The sequence below is a fragment of the Symphalangus syndactylus genome, chromosome 22, assembly GCF_028878055.3.
Source record: "Symphalangus syndactylus isolate Jambi chromosome 22, NHGRI_mSymSyn1-v2.1_pri, whole genome shotgun sequence".
Classification (NCBI taxonomy): Eukaryota; Metazoa; Chordata; class Mammalia; order Primates; family Hylobatidae; genus Symphalangus; species Symphalangus syndactylus.
The window spans coordinates 55,610,502-55,634,942 of NC_072444.2; the positions used below are offsets into that span (position 1 = coordinate 55,610,502).

The following is a 24,441-nucleotide window of genomic DNA, read 5'->3' on the forward strand; positions in this document are numbered from 1 at the left end:
CTCCAGCTCTGCCACTGGGCATGCTCCAGCGCCCCAGAAGGCAGGGGGCAGTCAGGGACCGGGGTCCCGGAGCCCTATGGTAGGCGGGCAACACCTGTCGGGACCAGAGGGGTTGCCTCAGATTGTGACCTGAGGTTCTGCGCCTTCTGATTTGGGGCAATGGACATCCTTTAGCCTCCAGCCCAGATTCTCCTACCAGCTGCCTGGGTAATGTCAGTGGAATTCCTAAAGGTTGGTTAAAAACAATAATAACTGTAATGATGATAAGAATCTGATACTCACTTTTGTTTTCTTTTTCTTTCTTCCTGGACACATGTAGGAAAATCTTCGAATCTTAAGTCCTCCCAGGCTTTCCTTTCTTCAACACAACCCTCTCCCATTCAAAGTAGGTTTACTGAGCACCTACCACGTGCCAAACACACTGTGAGGCTCAGAGAGAGGCTTGCAGGGGAGAGAGACTAAACAACACGTCAAACCTACCAAATTCCCTGGCTGCAGGGAGCTTATGTTGTGTGGGAATTGGGAGCCCGGAGCCTGGATACAAATCAATGAGTCAACGTAGCTCTTAGGAAGTTGAATTCTCGTGGATAGACAAAGTCCACAGTTCATCCAGATGCACTAGTGCACGTGGCTTTCCCTGGGGCGCCTAAAGCCCATGGACCACAAACAGTCTCCAAGTCTCAGGCACAGGTTGTAGGAGATTGCTCACCAGAGAAATGGCGGGAGTGAGTTGAATATTTAGGTGTTCATGTATTCAGCACAAGACAGTTCCAGCAGAGAGGACAGAGAATATGGGGCAGTGGGGTAGCACTGAGTTGGGCTTTATTGGCTAAGGACTGGCTCCCTGCTTTGAGCCACTCAGTCCATTAATTAATCATTTCTTAACTGAAAGACTTTTGTAGAATGGTAGGAGCTGTCCTCCTGCCTTAGTAGTTTCTAAAACATGAATTAGAATGTTGTCCTAAATATTAATTGTAAAGGTAGTTCCTATAAAGTACGTATTTTAAAATAAATATATCAGTAATCACCAGCAGAAAGATAGAATTAGAGGTGAGTGGAGATCTTGTTTTACAAAAATATGTATTCCAGTGCATATTGTGAATGACCTATATATTCTGTTTCAGGAGAAATAACTTTTTGCTAGGAATAACTTTGCAAGTTGCAAAAGTATAAAGCAAATATATTTTTTTAACGAAACACCAATATAATAGCAATTGGGCAGCTTATCCAGTAATTGTGACAATATAGATATTCCCTCACATGTAATTTTTTTGGAGGGAGGGCATCTGCATTACTCAGAAAATGTTCCCATTTTTATATTTTGCTCTTCTGTTGATTATTTGAGTATATTCATCCTTTCAATGTGTTTCCATTTCGGATAATCTACTGGAGTTGAAGGAATTTACTTTATTACAGAGATATCTGTCACACAGGATAAGTATATGCTGGAGGGAGTTATCCTTTTATATAAGATTACTTATTTGATTTAGTTCAACTGTTGAACTTGCATCTATGTTCTGAATTCAGTATAAAATCCACTTCATTACAAATAAAGACATACATTATTATATGTTTCATGTATTGTGGGGGTCTGTGTGTGTATGTGTGTGTGAATTTTTTTATTTATGAAATGCTTCTTTGATTTAATTTAAGTATTTGTCCTTTGGGATGGATTGTTATTTTGTCAAGCTAAGAACATTTTTAGCTGTTGAGATCTAGGTTAAGGGCACTGATTAAAACTTAATCACATGTAAACGGATTTTCCCAATTTAAACACTGTTTTTTTTTAATGTATTGCACCTGAATTACAGTATAAGATGTTCTACTTCATTTTCAACTTAATTTCTTACTGAAGAAAAAGTTCTAACGTCCAAACAAGAAATGTTGGAATACCTTACACCTTAGAAGGGAGTATTTGCAGTTCTGTTTTGTATGGTTTCTAATGATGTTATTTTTAAAGAAAAAATACAAAACATCCATTCACAATCAAATGTCTACAAAATTATTTTAAAAGCACTAAAGTAGATATAACTCTAATGCAATGTAGATACAAGGGTTCTGTACCTGACTAGATGTCAACAGATTGTTGTTCTTGGTCCATCAGAGCATGGAGGTATAAAACACAGAGAAGTCACTTATCTCTTGCTTCCACCATTTTTTTTTTTTTTTTTTTTTGAGATGGAATCTCGCTCCATCACCCATGCTGGAGTGCAGTGGCGCGATCGGCTCACTGCAAGCTCCGCCTCCCGGGTTCACACCATTCTCCTGCCTCAGCCTCCCGAGTAGCTAGGACTACAGGCGCGCGCCAGCATACCAAGCTAATTTTTTGTATTTTTAGTGGAGACGGGGTTTCACGGTGTTAGCCAGGATGGTCTCGATCTCCTGACCTCGTGATCCGCCCACCTCGGCCTCCCAGAGTGCTGGGATTACAGACGTGAGCCACCATGCCCCGCCACTTCCACCTTTTTACCTGGTAAAATTAAAATGTTTAGACCAGGTGCCCATTAAGATATTCTCATTCTCTAAATTTTTATGATGATATGTTGATGTTATAAATCAAATGCCTATCCTCTGAATGAAAAATTATTCGTACATGTTTAAATTTTAGTAGAAGAGTCAATTAAGTACTTAGAAATTTTTTAAACAAAATCAATAGATAAGTTAATTATCTTGCAAAAGGGCCTTACCATCCACCACATTTTCCAGTGCGCTCTAGTTTTACATACACATATGGTCACAATTTTGTCTTGATAATGTTTAAATCTGAAATTTAAAATGTATTTACAAAGTATCATTTCTGAATACAAAAATCTACTTAAAGAGAGTTTTTTAAAAAAAGATTCACAGAGTATTTTGAAAATTTTTTATGTATTATCTTTGATCAGCTAATTCACGGACAAGTATACATTTTAAAACATTCATATAACAGTAAAGGAAGTTTTTCTATGCTTTTCATGGAAAGAAATCAGACTCTCATAACTGAAAAGGGCCTGGAGAGATCACCTAGCAAAATTCCTTCTATGTTGGGTTTAAATATCTAAACTTTACAATACATGGCCATTTTATTCAGGAAGATTTCCTAGGATTCAAACTCCATCACTTCCTTCTGAAAATGGATTACCTCAAATCCTAGTTTTGGGTTCACATGTAGACAGAACTCACAATGCTGCTTTCTCAATATATTCATTTGGGTTTCTGAAGTCATTCAAAAACTACCTCACATACAACATTGTGAATATCTACAATGTCTTTCTTTCTCTTGCCGTTTTACCCTTTAAAAACAGGAAGTCAATGCAGTACATCTCTCTTTACCTAGAAATATTAAGGTAGATAACTGAGGACAGGTTATGAAATTTAGATAATAATTGGATTAATTGAAGATTATCGTTATAGTGTTTTGGTATCTGTGGCAAAATTAGGTTGTTCTATACATACATAGGTCATCTATGCAGTATTTAATCCTCCACCTCAAATAGCAGACACAGGACCAAAGAACCAAAATTTACTCTAAAAACAACCAAGTAAGAAATAAGGTCTAGCTAACAGCTGATATGTCAGAAAGACAAAAGTCCCTTGAGATTCTGTGAAGTAGGATATTCTTTAGAGGCAAACTCTTCAGTTTCAGATCAGTTAGACAAGGCAAATAGTACTCCACAAGCAGCCAGTTGCTAGAAGCCCACACTGCATTTTCCTTCTCTTTGCTCTCCTTCCTGAGGTAAATCTGCAGTGTCATGTAAAGGCCACCTTGATGGGGATTTCCCTAGCATTAGCCAGTCCTCTATTGAGTGTCTTTAATGAGCACAGCATCAAGAAGACAGAGTTCACGAGCTGTGTCTTCAGAGACTTGGCCTGAAATGTGCCCAATTAGCTCTTTGCAGATAAAGAAATAGCTTTAGTTCACATCTTCTGCTATCATTTGGTTTCGATTTACGAATGACCTCTACTCACCTCAATCGGCTTTTGAATTCCCCAAAATGCATATCATGTCCCTGGGCAGAAAACCAGTATGCGGAGCAATCCTTATAAACAAGCTACATTTTAGAAGCTCTAACCAGCAAACTACAACAGGAATTTACTTTTAAAGAAAAAAAAAAGAAGAAAGAAGTAAAGGCACTATATATATATGATGCCCATGTATATTACTCATTCTGTTCTGAGTTTCTTTCAATATCAGTTAACTAAACTTTTTGTCAGTCTCTGTCCTTCACAGGAAGATTTTCCTGTTATAAAAATTCATAGCCCAATTATGATCTCTGGTGGAAGCAGACAGAGTTGCAATATCCTGAGAGTCATTCTTGCTCTCTGGAGACCTGAAGATATTGACAAATTGCCCATGCCTACTGAGGTCCAGTGTTGTCAAATCTCTCTCTCTCTTTTTTTTTTTTTTTTTTTTTTTGCTATATTTAAAACCTCAGATCTTCCTTTCACCCCACAGCCCTTCTGTTTCATATATGCAGGAATTAAGACAGTAAAACAACGCAGATTATTTTATCGTGTATGCTTTTCTCTATATACATATAGCTGAATTGTAACACCAAAACAACTTGAAAACACGAGAAATTTACCTGCTGTTTTTATGTTTACCCACTAGATGCCCAGCAAGGGATGTGTGTTTATTTATTTTGCTCTTTTTTAAGAGTCATCACTTAATGAATTGGTTATGTTGGGATGGTAAAAAAAGAATAAAAATACCTTCCATCATCTCTTTGAGCTGATATTAATGGTATTTTTTTCCTGATTTTCACAACTCTTTAGAAATAAAATAAAGTTTTCTGAATCAGATTTGTCTACAAATGACAGAGGGTTGCTATATGGAGGAATATTTAGAAACATGGGCATCGCATTTGTCCTTTTGAGATAATGTCTGCCTGTGATGAATAAATTTCTTTGAATCTGGTATTTCTCATTTCATAACCAAGACAAGATTCCCTAATGATTCAAAATAATCTTCCTTTATTCCTTGAAAAGTACAATATTACTGAGGCTTCTCTTAGATTTAGACTTCATAGTGGTTACCCACCTTCTTTCTTTATAAAATTCCCAGAATAGCACAAAGCACATTTCCCATTCTGGAAAATCTTTTTACAAATTGAAAGAGAAAATTCTACTGTAAGATCTTGACTAATTTTTGGAAGGGAAGATTTTCATCTTTTTTTAATACTTCCACGATGTTCAATTTGTTTTTAAGGATTTAGTACTAGATTCAAATTCTCCCATGAATTTTCCTCTAGAAAACAAGAGATAGTCAAAGATTCAGGTGCAATAGCCCTAGATCATCCACTGACATTAAAGAGTCCCTGGCATTGTCTCTACCAATTGACTTTCTACCACTGGGCATTTTTCTTCCACTATTGCCAAAGGAAACTTGAGGCCAAGTCCTTGGGTTCCTTTCACCACGCAGAGTCATGTGATTATACAAATAATAGTTTCAGGATATCAGGGGAAGCAAAGTACATTGAAATAAGACACATTAAAACACATCTTTCAATACTGAACATTGTTTAATTCTGTTTAATCTATAGACACGATGAGTTTGCTTGCCAGTGTATATCCCTTTTTATATTCATCTGTCTGTCAATCTGCCACACATCTATGTCTTTTTGGGACAATAAGGAAATGTTTAAGTCACTCAGTTTCTATCCTGCATATCTAAATATTTACTAAAGTCACAGATCTTTCTCCAAATCAAAGAAGAAAGAGAAAGAAGAGGAAGAGACAAGGTAGAGTAGGAGGAGAAAAAGAGAGGAAAGGGAAACGCCAAGAGAATACATTCTGAAGTTGTTAGGGATGTTAGGGTGTAGTAAGTCTCATTGGTTTATTAACACCTTCATAAGAATCACGAAATGAAATACCATAAATCCCACTGGTTATGCCTAAATATTGCTCCTGCCATTGGTTTTCTATATATTTGTATAATTTTAGAATGCAGTCAAAAGTGTAACTTCCTCATTCCTCTGTCAGTAAGTTATACTTGATATTACTAATTAATTTCAAGCTTACCTTGCCTTGTAATATTTTATCATTTGTTACACTCCACAATTAGACAGTAAGCATCAGAGGAGAAGGAGGAGAGAATCTATTACTGATATGATAGTTCTTACAAATCAATGACTAGAAAATCACCCTTCAGTTAGCAACTTGATTTACTGAGCAACACTTATAAGAGTGTTTAATCTTAGTTAATAGGACATCAAAAGCCTCATAGGACAAATGGGCCGTCCTCTTCTCTTCAGGGGTCCCCTGACCTTTCACCTGGAGAAGCCTTCCACTCACATTTTCATCTTCCCGAACATAACTGATCTATTAGGACTCAACACCTTTCACAACCTTCCCATCGCAAGTTCACAGGGACTTTCTTCTTTCACTCTTTGTAGTGTCTATCTCACTGCACAATTGAATGCCTTTATTTTCTAATATTAAGTTGGTGCGAATGTAACTGTGGTTTTTGCAATTAAATATAATAGCCCTAGCACTTTGGGAGGTCAAGGCGGGTGGATCATTTGAGGTCAGGAGTTCGAGACCAAGCTGGTCAAATGGCAAAACCCCGTCTCCACTAAGAATACAAAAAAAAAATAAATAAAATTAGCTTGGTGTAGTGGTATGTGACTAGAATCCCAGCTGCTAGGGAGGCTGAAGAAGAAGAATCACTTGAACCCGGGAGGTGGAGGTTGCAGTGAGCCAAGATGGCGCCACTGCACTCCAGCCTGAGTGACAGAGTAAGATTCTGTCTCAAAAAAAAAAAAAAAAAAAAAAAAAAAGTAATGTCAAAATCGCAATTTTTTTACACCAACCTAATAGCTTGTTCAGCATCCTAATTGTCATATGTGGTGTCTTATCTTTTCTACTAATATCAATGCTTAGTGGAGAGGAATTCTGTTGGGGACTGGAGTTAACTGTGTGTGTGTGTGCAGGGGGTGGTGGGTAGGGGTCTACATCAGTCTCCTTGCCTAAGTAGGAGGAGCCTCAGAGGAAATGTTCTTTGAAAAAAAAATCTTTATTCACCTTCTCAATATTAAGCTCTATTAGCACCTCCTATAAGCTTGTATTTTTTATTTTACTGAATAGCATCATCCAGGGAGAATATATTTTCTCTTTCTGTTGTCCCAGAATATTTTATTTTTCTCTACTTGACATGTAGGAATTACATAATCTTGATATTCCTCTGATCTACTGATGCTGGATATGAGTAAGAACCCATCAGACATTGCTTAGTTCTAAAACATTAAGTAAAAGCCAGATAAGCATGGAATTTTCTACTGCTTAGGAGCAGGTACTACGTGTTATGAAGTACCAAGCTTCCAGTGTGGAGAGCTCACAGGAGAATTTGGAGAGAATTATGTTTGCGCTATCACTCCTAATTTATTTCTTACCTAATATATAAACACTATACTAAATTTGGAGGAGGAAGAGCTATAATGGGCAAAATGCTGAGGAAATATTGAAATTGAATAAAATATTTGTTGTTGTAAATACAGCTTAAATTCCTCTAGACTGTATATATACTGCCAAAAGGATCATAAAGTCAATAGAAATTTCTAAGATTATGCTCAATCTCAGAAGATAGTTATTTTTGCTTTACATCCTCTGCACATATTAAATAAGCTTGTTTATCTGCTTTGCTAGTTTTTGACAACATATTTGGAAAGAGGGTAAGAAGAATTGCTGATAGATGCGGTACACAAATACAGCAAGAAAATAGGATACAGAATTTTATAGAAAGCAAAGGAAGAAAACATTGGCCCCTCCACTTAAAATAATAACAACTTAGTACCACTTAGTATGGGGGAGGGGGAGGAGAGAAAAGTATTTTTATGCAACTTAGGAAGATCTTAGAAATAAGTAATTTAGGGAAAAATAAAAGTATTTTAGGGAAAAATAAAAGTATTTTAGGGAAAAATAAAGTTTATGCTCAAAATGAGGACTTCAAAAAAAGTAAAATCAAGCTTGGCATACTTTTTTTGAAAGGGTTATTTTGGGAAGATAGGCTGCTGTGATGACAGCATGGGTTTAGGCTAGATAGAGAATTAGATATCAGAACCAAATGTACAACATTTACAACACTTCTAAATAACTAGATACCTATACAAATCCGTAAACACCAAAAGCCGCACAGTGTGGGTGCCCTTGTATCTATGTGAGCGAATGCAGAAGAAAGCAGTAGGGCAAATTACAGATGTGATAATTCCAAAATATTTAAGAAAGTAACCCCCAAATAGTCAATGGATATTCACTAGAAACTACAGTGGACCAACATAAGAACACCGAGTGGAACTAGGAGAGGTTTTGCGCATTCCAACAGTGAGTAAAATGGGCCCTGTGGGAAGCCCATTTCCCAACAAGAAATTGGTCCCTCATATTTCTGCATTTCTTATCAGAAGAAAATGACCTTTGTTTCATAATATCTTTTAAAGAATATTTGTGCAGCAATTAACCTGGAAAGAAGGACTAGTATCTTCCTCTGGAGCAAAGGACAAGCATTATTACTCTTCAGTATAAAAAAGATAATGTCTTCCTCTGGAACAAAAAACAAGCATGCTTACTCTCCATTATAAAAGATTTGGGTTCCTTAAGCTCAGGGTTCCACTTCTATATACTGCAACCTACTGTGTGGGTAGGCATCCATCTGGCTCAACCACCCCTCCCATGGGACCTGAGGAGAAGAAGAACTCACACAAATACGCTCATGTTCATCCTACTCATTATACTATGAGTAGTAAAACTCTTTGTCTCTGACCCTCAGAGTCTCATGTCTTTTGCCAACATCCATAAAACTGGTGGGTTAACTCATTAGCTTGTAAGCAGTATAAAATCTCAGCTGTTTCATTGTTCTTAGCAGGCCTATGTCAAGGTCTTAAGTGGCTGGTGCAGTCTAGATCCTGTGAACTCTTGAAACTAACCTTCCAGGCATCTTTCCAAAACAGGACCCCATACTGAGGATAAACTACTAGAAGTGGAGTCAAAATTGAATGGAATAGACATAATAAAAATGATGAAAGAGAAAATCCAGACAAACCTGTTTCCAGGTAAATAGATATAAGAAATCTATGAAAACAAGCCAATAGATATATTTTTTACTGTTACATCACAAGAGAAGAAGGATCTCCTTTAGGTTGAAAAGTCAGTCTTAATTTTTACCTATCTAAAAGTTCAAAAAAACTAAATTTATACAAAAATGAGCAACAGAAAACTATCAAGCTCAAATGCCATGTATGTAAAGTTTAGCCCCCAAAACAAAGTTGCTACAAGAAAACATAGAAAGAAATTCCTATGGACCAGAGACTGGCAAATTGTAGTCCAGAGGCCAACACCAGTCTACTTTCTGTTTTTAGAAATAAAGTTTTATTGGTACATAGCCACTCTCATTCATTTACATATTGCCTATGACTATCTTCATGGTACAATGGCAATGCTAAGTATTTGTGACAAGCCATATGGCCTACATAGTGTAAAATATTTACTGTTTTGAACCTTACAGGAAATTTGCCAACTTCTGCTATTGACAAAATAAGCCTGCCAAAAAACGTCATGCTCAAAATATTTTCAGAAGTGTAACATATTATTTTAAAATAAGCTAAAGGACATTAAGAAAATCATGCAACACATGAAAAAAACATTAATCAGAACTAGAAAAAGAGATCAAACTCAAGAAAAAATTAGAAATAAAAGAAACAGCATAGTAGGAATAAGACTAATCTAGAAGGAAAACAAGAGGATATAAGTATAAAAATAACACTTTGAAGGAAATCAAGTTGAGAAGGAGAAAAATATTTAACACTAAAAAGAAATTAGAAAATAAAGAAAGAGGTTTCAAGAAAATGTGACATATATTATAGATGGCAAAAAAGATCCATGAATGTTATGGGAGTTTCTGAGTGACAGAAAAAAGCAAGGATTTAAAAAAACAACAACAAAAAAAACCTCAATCCTGACTGGGCGCTGTGGCTCACGCCTGTAATCCCAGCACTTTGGGAAGCCAAGGCAGGCGGATCACAAGGTCAGGAGTTCGAGACCAGCCTGGCCAAAATAGTGAAACCCCATCTCTACTAAAATTACAAAAAATTAGCCGAGTGTGGTGGTAAGTGCCTGTAATCCCAGCTACTCGGGAGGCTGAGACAGGAGAGTCACTTGAACCCAGGTGGCAGAGGTTGCAGTGAGCCGAGATCACACCATTGCACTCCAGCCCGGGTGACAGTGCAAGACTCTGTCTCAAAAAACAAAAAAAAGAACAACAAAAAAAAAAAAACTAAAAAAGTATAAGAAAGTAATCAATTTAAACTTACTGAAAAATCTCATAGTGTAACTGATAAAATTAATATAACACAATCAACACCAAGTAAAATTAAGAAAGAGGAAAAAAAAGAATTACTTGGGCATCCAGGGCAAAAGAATACTTGACTTAAAAAGGAACTAAGATTATTATTATTAAACTTTCCAACAGTAACACTTTATCTTAGAGAGAAAAAAATGAAGTAACATAATTAAGATATTCAAGAAAAGAAAATATGGACCAGAGTTTTTATATTCAGTAAAACTGTATTTCAATTACAAGTCACAGAAAGACTGTTACCAACATGCAATCACTCAAGGAATATTGTCCTCATGGGACTTTTTAAAGGAATCTTCTAGAAATCAGTTTTAGAAAACAAAATTAACAGGAAATCGCAATTAATTAAAAAAATATATGTAATTTTAAATTTTTTAGTAGCCACCTGAAGAAAGTAAAAAGAAACAGAAGAATTTAAATCAATGGTATATTTTATTTATCCCAACACACTAAACATTTTATCATTTTGATATATAATCTATATGAAAGGTATCTATGAGATTTTACCTTGTATAGTAAATTTCCAATATCCAGTGTGTATTTTATGCTTACAAACATACCAACTTAGACCAGACATGTTTCAATTGTCCAATACCACATGTCACTAAGAGCCACTGCGAACATTCCAGAACTGGAGAGACATAAGCCTAAGAATTATGGTGGATTACACATTTAGTTATTGTAGAATAAGACAAATTGAGTGTTAAGTGGGAAAGAGTACATAACAGCTATATTATCTACCAATATAGATTTAGTACAACCAAATGGAGAGAATGAAAACATATTTTCAATATTTATAATGGGTGGTGGTAATGTTTGTATAGTTACTGTTGTGTGTATAATGTTGGAAAAGTAAATGAGTAATTATGAGATGTTCTAACTCTCTAATCTCCAAGGCTTTAAGAATTATAATTTTCACTATAGATAAGAGGCAAATAGAAGAAGTTCCTTTAGAAAATAGCCCTGAAATTGAATTGGAAATTTTGATTTGGAGATATCATTGTTATCTCATTCCTAATGCACAACAGCATTAGCAGTGAGGCTATACTTCCCACAGCTTGTGCTAGGCAAATGACTGAGTGCAGGCGGCAGAGATACTGAAGCAGTCCCCTTCATAGGGCTTGTGGGAATCCTCTGTTGGACAGCTTTGGTTTGAGAATCCTCCTAAATATTTCTTAGACCTGAACTACAGTTTGAGATTCTATCTATTCTCCTTTCTTCCCGTTGACCTTCACAGCAGTAAAGCCTACATCAAAGTCAAAGGGTTATTCCTGCTTTTTCCATTCACTCTTTTATTCCCTCACAGACATTTTCTCCAATAACTCTCTTGCACATCTACTTGCACCTGCTTCTCAGAGGACCTAGATGAACTCAGTCTAAAAATAATGACTGACCTGGTATAAATTAATTATCAAATAAAATGCAGGGTGCTCAATTAAATTTGAGTTTCAGATACACAACGAATAATTTTTTAGTATAAGTATGTCCCAAGTAGGTGACTACATGGCTTGTATTTTTATTTGCTAACTTTGGCAACCCTAGTAGCAATGACTATCACTTGCAACCAGGTCGTGGTATTAAAAAACAAAACAAAACAAAACAAAACAAAACAAAAACAGAGTTTCTTAGAAAAGTGCTGAATACAGATATAAGAAAAGAAGCATACCAGATACATCTGAAACATTTTGTTATGAACCAACATGGGAAGAATCAAAGACTACTAGTTCAAGAGGAATCAAAAGTTAACCTTGAAAAGGCTCCACCTGGATGAAGAAGGAAAAAATAGCACTTCAATAAGGATAAAAATTACAGTGCATTGGGATCCATCAGATAAATTTAAATCCTAATTGATCTTCTGAGGATGATAGGGAATCAATTTATTATCACAAAACCTATCATAAAAACCTCAGTTCTGTCCTTTCTGGAGTTACGCCACTGGGTAACCAAATTGTAGGTGAAAAGAAGAATTACCTTACATAAGAAATTATTTGAGCTAATGTGTAAAAATAATGGGTAGAATTAGAGTATTACCATTTTATAATCACCAAGAAAATAACCAACCTGTTGTTAAGCATCAATCTGCCTCCTGATGAAAGATTCAGTGCTACCCATTGTGTTGCAAACAATATAAAAGCTGAGTTTGATCAAGGGTCCTGCAGCGACTTGCTGGAAATGCATAGAAGAGAAGAACATGTAAATTGCCACCATGAGTATATCAATATACTCATCAAATCCACCCTGGGGCAAAATCAACAAGTGGCCTATATTTGTCAACAGATTCATTTTAAGGGAAAGGAGCTTGCGGGAACAAGGGAGATGACACGATGATATTGGAGCTAAAAGACATATCAATTTGAAAATTGATGACTATATTATAATGCCTTAGGATGTTCACTTAAATGGTAAACAATAAAAATGCAAAAAAAGATTAATATGAAAGTCAAGAGGGTGGTTATTTTTGGAGACAGAGGGGACAGAGAATGTATAGAGACTTCTGGATGGCTAGCAAGGTTTCATTCTTTGACATGCGTAGCGGTTAACATGGTATTTGCCTTATAATAATTTTGTGTGGTTTGCTGTATCTGTGTTTCATTTTAAAATAAAAGTTTAAACAGTGCCTAATAGAGTTCTTGTCTCTTAGTAAACACTCAATAAGAGGTAGCTATTAAAAAATATAAAAGACAGAGACTACACTTAGAGCAATTCCTTCTCAACCGTTATTTTTTAAAGTGATGATAAACCTCTAGCTCTCCAGGGTCATGCTCTCTCTCCAGTGCAGGTACAGCTATAAAATTGCTCCTGCCTCCCAAAATGTGTTTATGGCATTGAAAGCAGAATGCAGACACTGTTTGTTCTTTTAAATCTCCTCAGAGTGAGCAAACACCAAGACAAACTCAAGAAGTTGTAAAGAGAATGGGGATTTATGTCACTGAGATCCTCATCGCAAGGCCATTAACTCATTTCCATGCTGGTAAATACTGTATCAACTTAGCCTGCATTCTGCCTTATGGAAAAAATTGTAGATTGCGGTCTATTTGTTGAATTCCAAATTTACCTGAGAAAAGCAGTGGGTCCTGGTCTGAGCCCACTCTTTCTTATTGATTGCAGAACTAAACAGTCTAGGTGATATAGAGAACAACTAATGCTCTTCTTAGCAGAATTTGTGGCTTCAGGTGACAATGCCTCTTACCTTTGTGAACTCAGTGACAGGCTTGTTTAAAAGACTGTAGTACTCAGTCTGCAATTTTCTAGCTGCAAATAGGATTCTAGCTTGCTATTTGAGTTGAGCTTCAATTAGTATAAAAAGGATGCCTTTTCCTCATGTGTCTAAGATTCCTTTCTTATACAGCGCCTACCTTGGCACCATCTCTCCTCAAATTGCCAAGTCTTGACACAGTGGGCTGTGTCTGAGGGTCCAAATGGGGTTTCCCTATCTACCAAAAAGTGCTAGTCTCTAAATTTGTACATCCCTGAGGACACCCACTCCAAGTACACATTCTTTTCACCTAAAAACATTTTCAAGTTTATTTAGATTCCTCAAAGAAGCCATGCATCCCTGCCCACTCCATGAAAAGTGATTTCTTCAGTTTTTCATTCTCAGAGTATTCAATTTTTACACTATGGATTTGTCACATATCATTTATATTCTAATATTTTTGGGTCTCACACTACCATTCTGCCATGATTTCCAATCTACCACTCTTAATCAATTCCCTTTTTTTTAGAATAATAATAGTGAAAATAATAATAGTTCACATTTCTTGAATGTTTAATGTGAATCAGGCACTGTCTAATTCCTTTAATTCAATAATTCTAGAGCGTAGAGGCTTTCCTTATCTCCATTTAGAATCTTGTACACCAAGACCTAAAAGGTGTTACTGAAGCTTGCCCAAAGTTCCACAATGATTTAGAAGCATAGCAGAGATTTGAACACAGGCAATTCTACTGTTAATATCCTTAATAATGTCTTGTCTTGGATCAAAAGCCACAACAAATAGGTGTCTGTTTATTTTAATTAATAAGTTTTCATAGAGTGCCTGCAATAATGACTTTTTCCTTGGCCTGAAATTATTGTGAAATATACTATATATATAGTATATTATGCTATACTATGGTATAGTATATTATGCTATACTATGGTATAGTATATTATGCTATACTATGGTATAGCATATATATGATACTATATATATACACACACACTATGTAGGCATATATATAGTATATATAGTATAGTAAAATATGCAAATATATTCAGTTTTTCTGTCCAATAAAAATACATTAAATAGACTTTTATAGTTAGATAAATCTGTGATAATGCTAGAAGTATTTTGTATGATCTTTGTTCAATTTGTCTAGCACAAAGTATATCTTAGTCACTATGCACTGTTATAACAAAAATGTCATAAACTGGGTGGCTTATAAACAACAGAAAATGATTTCTCACAGTTCTACAGGCTGTGAAGTCTAAGATCAAGGCTCTGGCACATTTGGAGTCTGGCGAGGGTCCACCTTCTAGTTTATAGGTGGCACCTGCTGTGTCCTCAGGTGTGGGAAGGAGCAAGCTACCTGTCTAAAGTGTTTTTATAAGAATAGTAATTCCATTCATGAGGGCTTCACCTTTATGACCTAATCACCTCTCAAAGGCCCCACCTCCTAATATCATCAACTTAGTGATTACGATTTCAAAACATGAATTTTGGGAGGACACAAACATTCAGACTACACCAGAATGATACACAGTAGATGTTTGACAGACTAGAGGTTTTTTTTTTTACCCCTGTTGTCAAATTTATCTCTAGTGTAGAAGTGTATGAGGAAAAGATTTTATAGCATCCTTAATTAGGGAACATAGAAAACTATGTATTCACCTATATTTAAGATATAATCTAAATGCTTTTAGTATAATTTATTTTATATAAATAACAGGGCTTTTGTAAATATACTTCAAAGAGAAATACATGATACAAGATAGAAACAAAGCATCAAAACTGCCACTTGGACTTCGAGTAATCCTAGAATGGTAGCATAATGGCTCTTAATCTTGAGTGTGTTTCAGTTTCTCCCACTCCAGATCCACACCCAGCATGAAGATTCTGTTGTAATATTGTACAATTCAGAATTTTGAATTTTTATCACCATCCTACTTGGTTTGAAGTAGGAGATTCGGGATCACACTTTGAGGAAAAATGTATGTAGTGGTTAAAAGATGAGATTTGGAGTAAGAAAGACCCCAGGGTCATAGATTCAACATTTACTAGCAGTGTACTTAACTCTTCTCAACTTCAGGATTTTTTTCCTGAAAATGCATAATAATGGTGTATCTGACTCGTAGGGTTATGAGAAAATATATGAAAAGTACTCTGCATAGTGCCTAGTACATAGAAAGTTTTAATTAGGTGTTTGCAAGTAATGGCAGCAGTGGTAGTATACCATGTTGTAAAATTGTGGGTATTCTCAATAGTATATGTCATTAGGGAATTGAGAATTAAAAAAAACAATGAGATACAACTACATATCTGGTAGAATGCTAAAATTGAAAATATTAATAACACTAAATTCTGACAAGAATGTGGAGCAACTGAAACTCTCATTCATTGCTGGTGGGAACACAAAATGGTACAGCCACTGTACCATTTGGTTTGGCAGTTCTCACAAAACAAAATATACTCTGACTGTATGATCCAGTATTTGCACTTCCTGGTGTTTATCCAAATAAATTAAAAACTTATGTCCACATAAAAACCTGCACAGAGATGTTTACAGCACTGTATTTATAATTGCCAAAACTTGGAAGCAACCAAGATTCCCTTCAGTAGATGAATGGATGAATAAACTGTGGTATATCCATACAAGGAAATATTATTCAGTGCTAAAAGAAAATGAGCTATGAAGCTATTAAAATGTATTGATAAATCTTAAGTGCATATTACTAAGTAAAAGAAGTCAGTCTGAAAAGGCTACATACTTCATAATTCCAAATATGTGGCATTCTGGAAAAGACAAAACTATGGAGAGAGTAAAAGGATGAGTGATTGTCATGAGTTTGAAAGGAGGGAGGAAGTGATGACTAGGCAGAGAATGGGAAACTTTTAGGAACAGGAAACTATTCTGCCTGATACTGTAATTGTAGATATGTCATTATACATTAATCAAAAGCCTTATTTTATCTCTTCCTTCCATTCATTTTCTTGCCTTTCTTTTATTTTTCCTTTATTTTTTTCTGATACACATATCAGAAAAGAATCAAAGCCAAGAAAGGGTATGTATATAATAATTACAAACTTTTTGGTCACAAGGTAAAGGGTTAACAGTGCAAATTTTTCTTGCTGTTTCCTCAGGGATGCCTTTAAAATGTGTGAATAAGTTTCAATCAGACTGCCCTTCCCAAAGAAAATAACTATAAATGCTGGAAAAACTACAAAACAACCACCCGAAGGCACTGGTGAGTGACAAAAGCAAGCAAATTCTGGAGAAGAGTCAACACTTGGAAGAAGGGAGCTGCACTGGGTGAGTTCTTTCTTTTTAAAGCATCCAGCTAGAGGAAAGGTTTTAGCCTGCACCTTGCAGAGCAGTTAAAACATCATTTAAAACCCTGCCTAATTTTCTGATTGACCCATGAACTACAAACGTGGGTCAGATTCCAAACAGATGTTTCTTATATTTAAATACATCCAAGTTACAAGTTTCTGAATAATTGTGTACTCTTAACTATTCTACGTAACAAGAGTTAAGTGACTTCTTGTTCTGAATCCTAACAGGTACGTGGGGAAGGAACAGTCTCTCTGCATGAGAATGGCCAAAGAACAAGATACATTTCCCAGTGGAGAGCAATCCTAGAGAGAGGGAAGCACGGGTCAGAAGAAGGTATACTGATCCCAGGATAATAGCATTTATTTCTGTTGCATTGGTGTTTCCAAAAAAATGCTTCAGTTCCAAGTTTCAGGAATTGGTTGGGGGAGCATGAGGATCATACAGTGATTTGGGAGCTTCCTTGCAAGTAACTGAGTGAGCCAATCAAATAATTTATGTTTAAATCTTTCCCTGTGTTAAATGTTGAAAGATAAAACAAATGAATTCTATCCTATGGTGTACACAGCCCTTATGATTATCCGATATAGGTCTCAGCCTGAAATAACTCTGCATTTTCTCGGCCACTTTGCTTAACACAATGTGAAGTGGATCTAGGACAAGGATACAAAAAAAAACCAAATACTATTCTTCTGAGATGACATAAAGATCTGGCAAAAGGAATCTCGAGTTTGGCAGAGGCTGCATCTGAGATTGCTCTGTCTTCTACTGGTAGTGGGATATGAACAGAATGAAATGTCCTAGGGGATCCTTGGGTATCCAGGGAGATTTCTCCAATGTGGTGCTTAGCTCATTCCATGATGCCACATACCTTTACGCTATCAGATAATACAAATGACCTAAGGTCTAGGAGACTAAACTGTTGAGGTATGGCCATCCTCAGCAAGATCAACCCCACTGGACTCTACAGTGCATTTGGCTTATTGAGATCCCAGTGCATTTTATACTTTTGTGCTTACGGCATTAACTGCATATTTTAGAATATAGCCTTGTGGAAATTATGCCACATCTTGGATAGTAAGTCTTCGACTAAACAGATCCATTTATTCCCTGCCATTTATTTTGCCTCATATTTTATCTACTCAGGCATTCTATAATATCTCAAAGATATCCTTAGCCTGCATGTTGTCATTGTTGTTTTAATAATCATAACGAACCATTACTTCCAGTGGCCTAAATATTTTCTTTAGTTTTATAACTAATACTTTAACTTCCATCCTCCGAAAGGGGCTATTGCTTTTCTATCCAGCCATGGGCTACCACCAATGGACTTTACTAGTAGGTACAAATGGTGTACCCTTCTGCCTATTGTTTCTGACCTTTATCGAGGGCCACTTCAGCCAGCCTCACAGCACCACGCTCATCCACTGCTATCATGATATGACCTCCTGTCCTAGAACCGGGCAATATCCCAAGGCATGTGAGTCTAGCTGGGAGAAGAATGAGGCTTAGTATCCGCAGAATGAAAAGGTCAATGAAAGGGAGCCCAATGCTGGATTTTTTCTAGGAACAAGAGTTTACCAAAGAAATTTCAGTCAAGAGCCTTGCCCCTTAATAAAAGTGGAAGTTCAACTCCAATACAAGATCTAGCCCCCAAACCCAGACAACTAGACAAATCTAGGACACACCCACCACCACCAGCAGCAGCAGCAAGGGTAATAGGCCTCTCTTAGAGGGAGAAAAAGCTACTCAGAGTGAGGCAGCTTTGAAAGAGGAGCTGAAGTAGACCAGGGATCCTTAAGGGCTACTGGAGCTGAGGACTTAGGGCACTGTAGCTGTCTCTTCCTCCTGGTGCAGCAGTAAGTATTCCCAGGGAACAACCCAGCTTCCCTGGGTCCTGATAGAGAAAGATATACAGCATCTTCAGAAGGGTCTAAAGCCTAAGAAGCCACACAGAGGCTGCCCAGTTAGTGCTTCCCTCTCTTTCTTTGAGAGCTTGTGGGCCCTGCCACACTAACCCCTGATTTTCAGTTCGTATTTTTCAAAGCTGCAGTAAATCTCTTTGAAACAGTTGAACTTCTGTGCTTCAATTTCTAAACTTGGTCTGCCTCTATTTAGACCAGCAATGTTGGCTTCCATCTGATCTCCATCCCTGGGGCTGATCTCCTGGGTCCGTGCTATCTATGAGCATACATTGCTTTCTTCCCAGCCTTTGACTTTGTCTGTATTTAGAACCTTGGGCTCTGGCAAACAGAGGCTTTTCCTGTATTCCAGAAGCCAGCCTTCTACTATCCTTGCTTGAGTCCTTTGTGGCTGTGCTTGATTAACTGATCACTGCAAAAAAGCAGTGAATGATTTTTTGCAAAGCCCTGGATTATAGGCAGTTGAATATTAAACAGGCAAGAGGAGTGCAGCCTTTAAAGCAGAAACAGTGTGCTATTATCTGGCTGTCTACATATATAAAATAGGAAATCCTCAAGAACAAGAACTGTATCTTATTTAACTATGGAGCATATAACTCCTAGCCTAGCCCCACATGGTAGCTCACGCCTCTAATCCCAGGACTTTGAGAAGCTGAGGTGGGCAGATCGCTTGAGGACAGGAGTTTGAGACCAGCCTGGCCGACCTGGCGAAAGCCCGTCTCTACCAAAAACACAAAAATTAGGCGGGCACAGTGGCGCGCACCTGTAGTCCCACCTACTCGGGAGGCTGAGGCACAAGAATCGCTTGAAACGGAGGTGGATGTTGCAGTGAGCTGACATTGAGCCACTGCACTCCAGCCTGGGTGACAGAGCGAGACTGTGTCTCAAACAAGCAAACACAAATAAACAAAAAACCTCCTTTCCTATCGTACGCACCAAATGAATATTAGGTGAGTGAATGAATAGAATACACCTGTATATAAGACAGCATGGACTAAATCCCCATAAAGCTTACACTCCTAAAATTATTTCTTTTCTGAATTTAATATATTCTTGTCTAGACATAATGCAGTCGAACACGTTATTAGCAAGTATTTATGTACCCCATCTCATACCAAAATATTCGGAGGCAGCTTTTCAACTTCTTCAGATGGAAATGATGGCAGATAAGGCAAATTCTATGCTCTATCCCTGCCTAGCTATGTTAAGTAGATGAATCTTTAACCTTTAACCTTTCTTCACCTCTAAAATGAAAATAAGAGTTTCCATCTCAAAAATGTGTTGGGAAGATCAATTAAGATAATATGTGTGAAGCAGCATGCACAGTGTCTGGAATATAGCAGGTAATCGGTGAATATTCCTTTCCTCCCTTCCTAAATTGCCGATTTCTGGGTGTTAGTTCGAGAATGCTCCTGATATAACCTGAAAGAGATGTTCTCTCTGATTTATATGAACTGCATATTGAGTAGAAGCAATGAGAATTAACTAAGGAACTTTTCCAAGCTACACAGTTGGCCATAACATCCCCACTCCTATAATGTATAGAAGATAAAATATTTCTAAGTAATTTTTCCAAACCTTAACCACTTCACCAAACATCCCTACCTTCTTGCTCTAACTCAATTGTTCTCATTTCTGGTGGAGTTTTTAATCCACTGGAGGAAATTCACAAACTCTGGTGATTTTTAGGCCTATCTGGTAATCTTACCATATTCCTCTAGTTCATTTATTCTTCAGTTTTTTTTTTTCAAGATAAGCATGTCACATATTTTGATCTGTCCATGAATAGCTAAGAAGTATCTCAAAATAATTATGCCCCCCAAATGGACTTCAGATTTACTTTCTTCCCATTATCAACTCCATTTCAGTAAATGGTAGCTCCATTCTTTTAATTACGTGGATCAGAAAACTTGGTGTCATGGATTACTTCTCTTCACTTCTCTCTCCTGTCACACACTACCCCCAGTCTATCAGCAAATCCCGTTGACTCTCACATCAGAATAGGCACTGATTTCTCACTACCATTGTTAGAAATGTGGTCCAAACTCTTAGCACCCTTGGTCTGAATTGTTGCAAAAGCTTGTTGTTGTCTTCCTTCTTTTCAATTTCCTCAGAGTAGCTAAAATAAGCTATTTAAAAGAGAAACCAGATCACATCACTCTACTCAAAAATGTCCAGTAGCCTCTTGCCTCAGTGAAAGGAAAAGCCAAGTTTCCTAGAGCAGCCAAAAGGTTCTGATTGATCTCGCCTCTTTGCTATCACCAGCTCTGAGCCATCATCTTCCATCATCCTCCTTCTGCCCATAGCCCTGCAGCCTCACTTGCTGCCTGCCTTGCTGGTCCTTAAACAGAAACTCTCCGAGCTGTTCCTGCTGTTTCCTTTGCCAGTAGTACACTTCCCTAGGACATCCACATAGCTCATTGTTTACTTCCTCTACATCTCTGTCAAATGTCACTGTGCCTGGAAGATCTTTCCTGATCACCTTCTCTAAAATAGCATCCCTGTATTCTCTATCCTCCTTCCCCTGGTTTGTTATTTTTATAAAATTTATTGCCATCTGGAACATGTTTATTTATTTGTTTATATGTTTATCCTCTCTCTCCTCTTCTTGTAATATATACTCCACACCTCAAAACTTTGGTCTATTTTTTTCCACGTTCATGCCCTAAGTACCCAGAATGGTGTTTGCCCCTTATGGGGCATAGAATGAACATGTGTCTGTCATGATACGTGAATGCTATGCCCTCTCCATAGGATTCAGCTCTAAAGCTTAGACTTTCTGCCATATAACTGTTTGGGGCAAAGAGGCACACATTAGAGTCAGTTCATTGACCAAGTTCACTGTACTGTTGGGAGGAGGCTGATTCATGTATCATCAACACAGAATCATCAAGTTATTTTATAACAAAGTAATATCTTAATTTATTTTTTTTTTTTTTTTAGTATTTTTACTTCTTAGATCTACCTTCCAATTGCAGGCTATTCAATTGCAGCATCCCTAGGTGTTTCACAAAACCTGCTTTTCATCTCCGGCCCACTTAGAAACTCAGTTCCCTCCCTTTCCTGACAAAGTTTAATTTATTTAACCATTGATACTCAGCCCAGAATGTCCATTTTATAACTGATCTTTCTGGATGGTTATGGTTAAATTTACAACCAGGTGCTTACTATATATTTCTCTGTCTCGGTAGTGTTTGCCCGGCCTTTTAAAATGTAAAGTTTTTAGGATGTGTGTGTGGTGGGGGTGGGAGGGATTATGTCTTCCTAGAGTCCATTAATGATAACTTAAAAATTAAAAACAAAATCTGTGAACTTTCCTATGATTTTTATCTCTGACACCATCTTACAAGACCAATTCTACAATAGCAACATATTTTTCATTTAGGAGATTGAAACTTTTAAACATCATGTCACCTGAGTTGCTTTTCAAAGATAATATGATATACCATAAATAAAATAAGATTATTATTTTGCATATTTCCAAGTTCCCTATTATAATTACTGGAAAAGTAACTATTTTAATTACTATACAAATGTCTTTGCAAACACTTTCTTGGAAAATAGAATTTTCTAGCAAGACTATAAATTTCAATCATATTTGGAGGAGGAATGAAGACTTATTTAGTTAATAAATCTGCATGCATCACATGTAGCAGTTTGTTTTCTTTTACCATCAATATGCAATTCATTTTTTTTACTGCCCAGAAGTTATTGATAATTTTAAAGACATTTTGCCCAGATCTAAGCAATCAGAATTTACTACAGACTGTGAATCAAGGAAATACACATAAATTAAACATAAGGCAACTAAGTCATGGAGCTTAAATCTTAATAAACAGATATTGATCAAGTATTCTGATAGCATCTACAAGTGCAATTCTAGATGTAAAAATTAATAATATATGATGTTTCAAAATGCCTTTTAAAATTGTCAGTTATAGAATTGAATTACCTTGGTACATTTACTGAGGTATTGCCTGTGTCCTAATTAATTAAAAAAAATTGTGTTTTATTTTCCCAAATGAAATACGTAGTAACCATTCTCACTCATAAGAGTTATTTTCTTTATGAGTAATTATATCCATGTTTGTCTTGTCTTTTAAAACAATGTTGAATAAAACATTGAGTTAATATAAATAAATGTAAACTGTAAATGTGTTCTAAAAGAAAAAAGAACTATTCTTATCGAATGCCTGTGCAACTATTTCAACACAAATGCAAATCAGCCCTAATTTTATTTTCAAAATGCCACTCTTTAACCAATATAATGCACAATCAATTTTAAACACCAGGAAGGATGCTTTATAATGCTGCTCTAGGGAAGACACGCAATTTCTCATTTCTTCATCAGCACAGTTAAGTTGTATCACCAAATAATCTATGAACCCCTGATTAAACAGATGCCATTTTCCACCATCTGTCCCAGATTAAAATGCAGTGATGTGTTCAATAGGGCACTAAAAAAAATAATTGATAAGCTTTTTTCTTTTCTTCCAGATAGCCACCCAGACCCCCATGTGGAAAGGAAATGAAGCAGTGCAAGTATCTGTGCACATAACTTTTGGAAATGTAAATTAGAATTTAAAAACTCTTTGTTTCAGCTTTGTAATATTCATCTTAATACAGTGTTAGGCATCCCAGTGCCTCTTTCAGTCCTCATATGATATCATCTACTTTTCCTCCTTAAACTCTGAACATCTCTATCTTTATGCTGATGACCTTCATTTCTCTGTATAAAGCTGTCTGAGCCAAATGTGACCTGGTGGGAGTACTGGCAGCCTAAGTCTCAAAGTTGAATAGAACTTTGAATTGGGTCTTGTTCTAATAGCCTGGCAGCACAGGAGTACCTAGAAGGTAGTTGGCTGTGTAACTTCTAAATCACAATGTTCTCTATGCCCTGCCTTCTGTCCCTTGATAGGCCTTCTTAGTTGGAGTTCACTCAATCTCTTAACAGTTTCTCCCATTGGGGAATGATTTCTGCCTTCTGTAGCCCCCCGGTTATGAATGGACAGCTCTCTCCAAACCATAATTAATCTCTTCTTAACTAGAGCCTGGCCTCCTTTCTTGTCTGCTCCACCTGCTATTAGACATTCCTAGGTATCCAGCCTAAGTGCCTTTCATACCCGGCCTGGCCAAACACTCTGGACAATGTGATGTGCACCACTCATTTCTCTCCCTGTGTTGCCATCCTCTGCAGGGTGGATAGTTGTTCATCCTCGGTCCTGCCACATCCTGCACTTTTCCCACCAGTCTGTTTGTCAAGGGGCCAGCCTGCCGCAAGGTTACACCCACTGCTGTTCTGATAACACTGGTTTGCTGCCAGATGGCTCAGTCAGATAGATGTGCTAGAGCAAATCAGATCACTGGCCAGGGCTGGGATTCTTTTGTTGCACTCCCTAAAGCTCTATTTATTTATTATATTAGTTGTAATTCTATCACTCCCTATCAGAAAATGAAAACCCCAAATAGATGCCCTTCCCATACAAAGGTGATGCTGGATATGCCCTTTGAGTTTATTTTCCATTAGCACAGCTGACCTCCTCTTCCCACCAACTCCTCTCTCCCTCCCACACACACCCTCACACGTGGCTTGCATGTTAACTACTCTGGGACTGCCTTGTTAAGAGTGAAGTCATCTGCACTATTCAAGGGAATAGCCACTAA

At 36.9% G+C, this 24,441-nt stretch overlaps 1 protein-coding gene and 1 long non-coding RNA gene across 2 annotated transcripts in view; one reads left to right on the top strand and one right to left on the bottom strand.

Moving 5' to 3' along the window:
- DPP10 (dipeptidyl peptidase like 10) overlaps positions 1-24,441 on the bottom strand; it is a 1,432,672-nt gene that overhangs the window by 694,762 nt on the left and 713,469 nt on the right. The window lies entirely within an intron of this gene.
- On the top strand, positions 16,612-17,404 carry LOC129472675 (uncharacterized). The gene is made up of 2 exons (XR_008654012.2): positions 16,612-16,834; positions 17,086-17,404. It is a non-coding gene; the product is annotated as an uncharacterized lncRNA (long non-coding RNA).